The sequence below is a fragment of the Muscardinus avellanarius genome, assembly GCF_963383645.1.
Source record: "Muscardinus avellanarius genome assembly, chromosome: 6".
Classification (NCBI taxonomy): domain Eukaryota; kingdom Metazoa; phylum Chordata; class Mammalia; order Rodentia; family Gliridae; genus Muscardinus; species Muscardinus avellanarius.
In genome coordinates this window covers 53854986-53864042 of record NC_137791.1, presented here as the reverse complement: position 1 = coordinate 53864042, position 9057 = coordinate 53854986, and the positions used below count along the sequence as shown (strand labels likewise).

Genomic DNA, 9057 nt, shown 5'->3' with positions numbered 1-9057 from the left:
AATAAAAAGGAAATAAAATATCAAAATTAATATTAAAAGCTCATACAAAGCTGAGGGTGGTGGCAGACACTTGTAATCCCAGTTCTTGGGAGGCTGAAACAGGATTGCACAGGTTAGAAGCCAGCCTCAACTACTTAGTGAGGCTCTCAGCAGCTTAATGAGATTGTTTCCAAATAAAATATAAAATAGGTCTAGGAGTGTAGCCCAGAGTTAGAAAGCCCCTCAGTTCTATCCCCAGTACCACACACACAAAAAAAACCAAAAAACAAAAAAACTTATACCACACACACACACACACACACACACACACACACATACACACACGCAAACTCATACACACACAAAAAAGCTCATATAAATAGTTTTGCTGTGTGTGTGTGTGTGTGTGTGTGTGTGTGTGTGTGTGTGGTACTGAAGATTGAGCCCAGGGACATTCTACCTCTGAACTACACCCCCAACCGTATTTTTTATTCTTTATTTTGAAACAGACTCTCACTAAATTGTGGAGGGACTCACTAAGTAGCTGAGTAGCTGAGGCTATTCTTGAACCTGTATCCTCCTGTCTCATCCTCCCAAGTATTGGGATTACAAGTGTCTGCCACCATACCCGGTTCAAATAATTTTTAAAAATGCAGTAAGGCACCAGGCGTGGTGGTATTCGCTTGTAATCCCAGCATTCAGGAGGCTGAGACTGGAGGATTGCGGTTCGTGGACAGCCTCAGCTACTTAAGTGAGGCCCTCCGCAACTCAGTGAGACCCTGTTTCAAAATAAAGAATAAAAAAATAGGGCAGGGATTGTAGCTTGGAGGTCAAATGCCTCTGGGTTCCATCCCCAGACCCATAAATAAATAAATAAATAAATAAATAAATAAATAAATAAATAAATAAATAAAATGCAGTAGGGCAAGCCAGGCATGGTGGTGTGTGCTTGTAATCCTAGCAATCGGGAGGCTGAGATAGGAGGATCTTGGTTCGAGGACAATCTCAGCTACTTAGTGAGGCCCTTTGCAATTCAGTGAGACCCTGTTTCAAAATAAAGAATAAAAAATAGGGCTGGGGGTGTTAGAATGTCCCTGGATTCCATCCACAGTACCACCACCAAAAAAAAAGCAGTAGGACCCAGTTGATAACTGGTCAAGGAATTTTCTTTCCTTCCCTCCCTCCCTCCCTTCCTTTCTTCCTCCCTCCCTCCCTCCCTTCCTTCCTTCCTTCCTTCCTTCCTTCCTTCCTTCTTTCCTTTCTTTTTATTTTTCAGTACTGGGTATGGAATCCAGGGCTATTCTACCCCCAAGCTATACCCAACCCCTATTTTATATTCTTTACTTTGAAATAAAGTCTCACTGAGCTGCAAAGGGCCTTACTAAGTAGCTGAGGCTGTCCCGGAACAGGGACCCTTCTGTCTCATCCTCCCAAATGCTGATATTACAAGCATGTGCCAACATGCCCAGCAGGAATATTCTTAAAAGAGTTTATTACCCACAAGAGAAAAGTCAACTAGCCAACTCACATATAAAAGGATGTTGATTTTTTTTGCTTATACCTTTATTAAATGCTGATGAGGCACACTCATTAACATATCAATATTTAAGCATTCCAGAATAATAGACATTTTTACACCTTACTAAACTCCTTTCACACCTAAGCCAATTTGCATTTGACTTTTCAGTTTCATGTGCGTGTAACAGACACCTCTCAACCAACACTGAAGGCATTGTCCTCAAGTGCCTTCTTTCCAGACAGAAATACATTTTTAGAGGCAAAGTGTCTCGACTGTGGCAAATAAGCAACCTCCTCATAAAGTAAACTAGATAAAACCCAACAAGTAGTAAAGATGCTTGTTTTTTGTTTTGTTTTGTTTTGTTTTGTTTTGTTCTTGTGGTACTGGGATTGGAACCCAGAGGCTTTCTACCTCCAGGCTATACTCCCAGCCCTATTTTTTTTTATATTTTATTTTTGAAACAGGGTCTCACTAAGTTGCTGAGAGCCTCACTAACTAGCTGAGGCTGGCTTCGAACCTGCGCGATCCTCCTGTCTCAGCCTCCTAAGCGCGGGGATTACAAGCGCGCGCCACCACGCCTGGCTAAGATGCTTGATCTTTAGATCAAGCCAGCCAGGCTGTCTCCGTTGAGAATCTTCTAGATACAGAAGTGTGTATTATAAGGTGTGTGTGAGCTAAGACCCTCCTGGTGGAGGTGGAGAGCTGCCGTGGACGGGCCGCTGTGATGGCACGAGGCCTGGGCAGGAGCACAGGTGGCCGGGGCTTCCTGCCTGTGTTGGTTTCCACCAGCATCCAGGTCTCCCTGAGCTCGGCCCAACCTGGGCCTCCCAGTTACTTTTTCTTCATTGTTTGATTTTGTTCAGTGTTTGCTTTCTCTGCTTTTTCTGTAGTTAGGGCAATGCAAGAGGTTCCACTAATCTTAAGAATGCTTACGATACTCCAGACCTTTCTTTTATTTATTTATTTATTTTTGGTGGTACTGGGGGTGGAACCCAGAGGCTTTCTACCTCTGGGCTATACTCCCAGACCTTTTTTATATTTTATTTGGAAACAGGGTCTCACTAAGTTGCTGAGAGCCTCACTAAGTGGCTGAGGCTGGCTTCGAACCCGTGTGATCCTCCTGTCTCAGTCTCACAAGCGCGGGGATTACAAGCGTGCGCCACCATGCCCGGCTTTACCCCAGACCTTTCTGAATCAAGCATTTTTATTTAATCTGAAAATATAACTGATTCCATCTATAATTATCTTTCAGGTAAACAGAGGGTCAGCTGAAGGGACAGGTGTGGACTGAGCCCAAGGAACATTGTCACACTGGAGCACAGGCTGAGAACAGAAGAGCTGGGGGTGGGGGGCGAGGGCCCGGCTGGTGGCGGCGCCTGACCAGCCCTAGCCGAAGTCTCCAGGAAGTCTCTGCAGCACCTGACATGCTTCTGGTACACCAGCTCAATGTCAGAGTCATTCCCATAATAGAAATTGTCTTTAATGAGTTGCTTTTGTGGATCATAGCTTCCAAGGAGTTCAATTTTAGCTGTGCAGTTTTTAACTTGATTACTTTTTCTATTTGAATCCCTGAGATTACTTTCATTCATACACAGTATATAGTCACACGTGACAAAGTCTTCTTTGGCAACCTGCCAGGCGGTGTGACTCATGGGGATGCCAAGCTTCTTCAGGCAACTCTGCCCTTGATGGTTGGGCGGTTTCCCACTTAACACGTGCATGTGGCAATGCTGTGTCCTTCAGTTACTGAAATGTTCTGCTCAGCTACAAATTTTCTGAAAACCACTTCTGCAATGGGTGACCAGCAAATGTTGCCCAGACACACAAACAGCATGGACTTGGGAACCCACCTGGCCATCTTCAAGCACACACTGTATGTTGATTCCCTCCCTCCCTTCCTTCCTTCCTTCCTTCCTTCCTTCCTTCCTTCCTTCCTTCCTTCCTTCCTTCTCCTTTCTTTCCTTCCTTCGTTCCCTTCCATCCTTCCTTCCTTCCTTCCTTCCTTCCTTCCTTCCTTCCTTCCTTTCCTTCCTTCTTTCTTTCTTTGGTACCAGGGATGGAACCCAGGGGCATTCTACCTTCGAGCTACACCCCAGCCCTATTTTTTATTCTTTATTTTGAAACAGAGTCTCACTGAATTGCAAATGCCCTCACTAAGTAGCTGAGGCTGTCTTTGAACCACGATCTTCCTGTTTCAGCCTCCTGAATGCTGGGATTACAAGTGTGCGACACCACGCCTGGCTTGTATGTTGGTTCTTGATAGTAATCAATGAAATAACAAAAATCGCAATATTTTTCACCAGTACTATCACTGAAGATTATTTAAAAAAAAACTATAATAAGCAATTTGGGGAAAGTTTCAGTAGAAAGGGTCCTCCTATTTTTTTCCTGATGCATTTAGGCAAACAATTTAAATTTGTATTAAGACCCTCCACCAAAAAATGTCTCAATAGATGGTCCAGAATAATCTCTACTTGTAAACTATCTTTGAGGAATACAAAACATTTTACAAAAATAAACAAATTAATAAAAATAAATCAACATATCATGATTTATAGTAGCCTCCAAATGGAAATAATATAAGATTTTTACAGATACAGCAGACTTGAAATGGTTCAATCAGAAAACAGTTTTCCCTGTTGCAGCCAGAAATGATTCATACTAATGTTACAAAGGAAGTTTCTTTCTGTTCATATTCCTGCCCAGTGGGGATCTGTTTGTAGCTCTGACCCCAATCAGTAAAGTACTTTGTCCACCAAAAGGAGGAGAATTTAGCTTCCATCCACACAATGTAGGCAGAACCTAGAGGCTGCTGACCAGGGCACACAGAGAACCCAGATTAAAGGGCTAGAAAACTACAGGGTTGTGCAAATAGAAAGGGAAGCTTCCTCTGATAATAAATAAGCAGCAGTAGGCATTTTTGCAGAGCTTATTGAAGGGAACAAAGTGTCCTTTGTGGCAAAATTGATAAACACTATTATTTTGGACAAACTCAAAGCAAGGAATTTCCACAGAGAATTAGAGTCAGAAGAAAAGAAAATGACAATCCTGCAAATACTGCCATAGGACAAGGCTATTGATCAGGAAGATGGCGAAACTCAGGTGAGGACCAACGCAAGGGTGTGGACCAGACTATACATGAGAAAACGTTCTTCTTGTCACACTTCCATGTATATGTTCCTTCGGTCATTCATTCATTAACTTATCAGTTGGTTTGGCAAATATTTATTGAGCAGCAAATACATATATACATACATATATACACATACATGCCAGACACAATAAGCGAGCATTGGGAGATACTTCAGCAAAAAAAAAAAAAAAGAAAGAAAGAAAAGCAAAACTAAACAAGAAAAATAGAACACAGATTAGTAACAAAACTATGCATTAAAACAATAATAATAAATTATTACTTCTAATGTGCTAAGTACTAACAAAAACTGTTCTGAAGTCTGCAAGAGGGAATGATAGTAGAACCTAGTCTAACTCAAATAGGGAATCCTTCGGGTTTTCATGAGACGTGAAGTTTTTAATGACATTTTAAAGGTGAAAAATAACTAGGATGAGTATTTTTACAATTTCTTAGGGGAAGAAACTGGGCATTTGATTATTTGTGCTTTAATGAATATAAAATATGTGTATATTTTCTATATAGCTAACTGAAATATAATTTTAGTTTTTACTCCATTGTATGAGTTTTATTATATTTACATTTCATTATTTTTATAAAGATCCAAACATCACTTTTTATGAAGACCTAAATTATTATTTCAGATAGTTATTTAGGCGGGGTGGGCCCTTCCCATCTATTAAGTCAAGATTCTGGTATTTGACAACATTTGCCTGTCTGAGTCTCCTAAATCGTTGCCAAAGCATAAACATACTGCAATGCATTTTAAGACATGCATTCATTCGAAGCCAAGTCTGTGTTGAGTGCCTGTTGTGTGCTAAGCTCTGTGTTTGCAGCTGAGATGCCTGTGGAGAGAAAGATGGACACGGTCCCTGACGTCATGGAGTTTATATCCTAGTGTGAGCTTAAATTTCATGTCTCTAATGCTCCCATTGACATTCTCCATAGCAACGTATGGGAACGAACACTTCACCACACTTTACTGTATTTGGAGAGGGGTGGGGGAAAGGGGCTGGAACCCAGGGGCATTCTACCTCTGAGCCACACTCCTAGCCCATTTTTAGTTTGAAACAGGGTCTCACTAAGTTGCTGAGGCTGGCTGCAAACACTGGGATTACAGGCACATGCCATCACACCCGGCCACATTAGGATATTCTTACCAACATTGGGTACTATTCTTGCTTACTTTTGTAATGAAGAAAAGTACAAAAATAGATTAAAGCATTGTTATGGGTCAAATTGTGTCTTTCCAAGAGATATGTTGACGACTTAATCTCACTACCGCGGAATGCGACCTGATTCGCGAACAGGGATTCTGTAGATGTAGACAAGGCAAGATGAGGTCGTTAGAGTGGGCACTACTCCGGAATGACTGGTACCTTTAGAAAAGGAGGGAATTTGGACATAGAGGCACGTGATGCTCATGAGGACGAAGCAGAAATTCGGGTAAGGCAGCAACAAGCCGTGCAGCACCAGAAGCCAGGAGAGAGCTCTAGCACAGATCCCCTGCCCAGCCCTCAGAGGCGGCACCCCAGAGCCCTGCGGTCCAGCCTTCTTTCTGGCCATCAGAGCTGCGAGAAGATAAATTTCCATTGGGTAAGCCACCCACTTTGTGGTACTCTGTTATGACAACTGCAACCAACAAATACAGGCATATTTCTTAATCTGGGTTCCCCTGAAAGCAGAGATGGAGAAAAGCACTTGGTGCTAACTAATCTCGGTTTGACACTTGTGCTTGGGATATAACTATAAATCTAGCTCTCAGAAGTGTCATAAAGTTTTGTTTGTTTTCTCTTATTTTGCCAGTGAGTTTAGACACAAAAGATAACCAAGTAAACCAATGGCTTTCAATGGCCAATAAAGACCTCCACCATAAATTGCCAGATTTGGGCAATTAGTGATTAGAAATGATGATGAACATGGACATGGCTTTGGTGAGCTTGACGTTCTCACTTAAAAAAAGAGTACAAGCTGGATGTCGCAGCACATCATAATCCCAGCACTTGGGAGACTGAGACAGGAGGATCACAGGGTTGAGGCCGGGTTGAGGCCATCTTAGTGAGGCCCTCAGCAACTAAGTGAGCCTCTGTTTCAAAATAAAAAATAAAGCCGGGCGTGGTGGCGCACGCTTGTAATCCCCGCGCTTGGGAGGCAGAGACAGGAGGATCGCGCAGGTTCGAAGCCAGCCGTGCTGGCTTAGGAGACCCTGTTTCCAAATAAAAAAAAAAAAAATAGGTCTGGGAGTGTAACCCGGAGGTAGAAGGGCTTCCAGGATCCCCAGTACCACCAAGTAAATAAATAAATAAATAAATAAATAATAAAATAAAATAAAATAAAATAGAGCTGGGGATGTAGCTCAGAGGTAGAATGCTCTTGGTTTCAGTCCCTAGTAACACACACACACACACACACACACGAAGAAAGAAAAAATACAAAATTATAAATATGAAATTAGGCTAAGACAGGAGGAGCTCAGGTTCGTGGCCTGCCTCAGCTACTTAGTAAGACCCTCCACAACTTAGTGAGACCCTGTTTCAAAATAAAGAATAAAATAAGGTTGGGAGTGTAGCTCAGAGGTAGAATGTCCCTGGGTTCCATTCCCAGTATCGAAATTTTAAAAAAAAATGAAATTAGATATAAAAGCAACTACCTATGAAAAATAAGAAAAAATAAAAATAAATGAGAAATATGAGAATGCTGATAAATACTACAAATACCCTACAAGGTTTGAATATTTCTCCCAAAGTTCATATGTTGAAACTTAAGCCCCCAAACAACAGTATGAGAAGTGGGAACTTTGAGAGGTGATTAATGTGGTACCTCAGGAGCAGGTTCCTGATGGAGGAGAGTCTGTCCCCTTCCCTTCCTGTCTCCCTCACATACACTCTTTTTTTTTTTGGTGGTACTGGGGTTCCTGGAAGCCCTTCTACCTCCAGGCTACACTCCCAGGACTATTTTATATTTTTATTTGGAAACAGGGTCTCCTAAGCCAGCACGTGCAGCTGGCTTCGAACCTGCGCCATCTTCCTGTCTCCGCCTCGCAAGCGCGGGGATTACAAGCGTGCGCCACCACGCCTGGTCCTCACATACACTCTTGCTTCCTGCTTCCTGCCTCCTGCCATGAGATGATGCTATACGAATGTCCTCGCCAGATGTGGGGCCCCAGGCCACGGACTTCCAGGCTCTGGAACTGCAAGAAATAAAAAAAAAAAGTCTTTGTTCTTTATAAATTACATAGTCTCAGGTATTTTGCTGTAGTAGGACAAAATGGACTAAGACTACTCCTAAATCTAGAAATATATATTACTTTTGCTTTTGCCTTCTCTGACATGTCTTTATAGTCCCCTCCATACTCTAGCTCTTACACAGCCACACTTCTGCATAAAGAAAAGAAAACAAATTTTCTTCCTCTAGCATGGTTGGTCAAAATTTGTGTTTTATTATTGATAGAAATGCATTAAACATATAACCTCACACATGGATGTACCCGCTGCTACAGAATCATGCAACAGAAGCACAGGAATTCTAAGAAAATCTATTTTAGATGATACTCATAAAAATGTATTTGGGCTTTATAATTATATATAACGTATTATCAAGTATATTCCTGACAGGAGAGAATTTTCGTCTTGATGAGGCCTCGATGAGAACCAAATCCTTTGCTTACACTTTGCCATATCTAATGCTTGGAAGAATTTTCCACAGAACTGCTTCTGGCCCCTGAACAGTGCAAACCTGGGTTTGTTTTTCCTCTCCTCACGTACTTTCAGTGCCGAGGTTTGCATAACACATTCTCAGGCCCCTGATAATCCTTCAGCGTGGTGCCGGGTAAGCTGGCCCTAGAGCAGGCAGTGTCTGGAAGCTCAGACCAAAACCTAATGTACTCTCAGCTCTTCCCCTTAATCAGATTCCTGACATCCTCTTGCCTCCAGTCGTCACACAAGGTTGCAGTGTGATAGAAGTCAAAATGGAAAGAGACAATATTTTAAGAATTGCGATCAAAGTATTCTGCTTTTGCAGTTTTCACAAAAATCTGTAACTGTGTGACTAAGTCACACGAGGCTTGGAAGCAGCTTGTGTGTAAGAGAAGCCCACCAGGAGAGGGGCCTGAAGCTTGGGTTTCATTTGCTTCCTGGAAAACTTAACTTTTCACAAAGCTAAATGAATGAACTAAAGTTTTATTGTAGGAATGCCCTGTGCCAATCACTCCGTCTATGGCAGCAGGGAATAGAGTTTAGACAATTCTTCTGGGGCATGGTGGGTTATAATGAGCAAGAAAGAGAGGGAATAGGTGAGAGAGGAATAGGCTGAGAGCGCAAAACAGAAATATTGTTCCCGTTTCTACTTTTACTTTGTACTGGGGATTGATCCAGGGGCATTCAACTCCAAGCCAAACCCCCAGCCCTATTTTTTTTATTATTATTTTTTT

At 42.1% G+C, this 9057-nt stretch overlaps 1 pseudogene across 1 annotated transcript; it reads right to left on the bottom strand.

The window, feature by feature from the left end:
- Positions 1–2739: 2739 nt before the first annotated feature.
- LOC308264046 (low molecular weight phosphotyrosine protein phosphatase-like) lies at positions 2740–3356 on the bottom strand (annotated as a pseudogene). Its single transcript has one exon. The product of its transcript is annotated as a low molecular weight phosphotyrosine protein phosphatase-like (transcript).
- Between the last annotated feature and the right edge of the window lie 5701 nt (positions 3357–9057).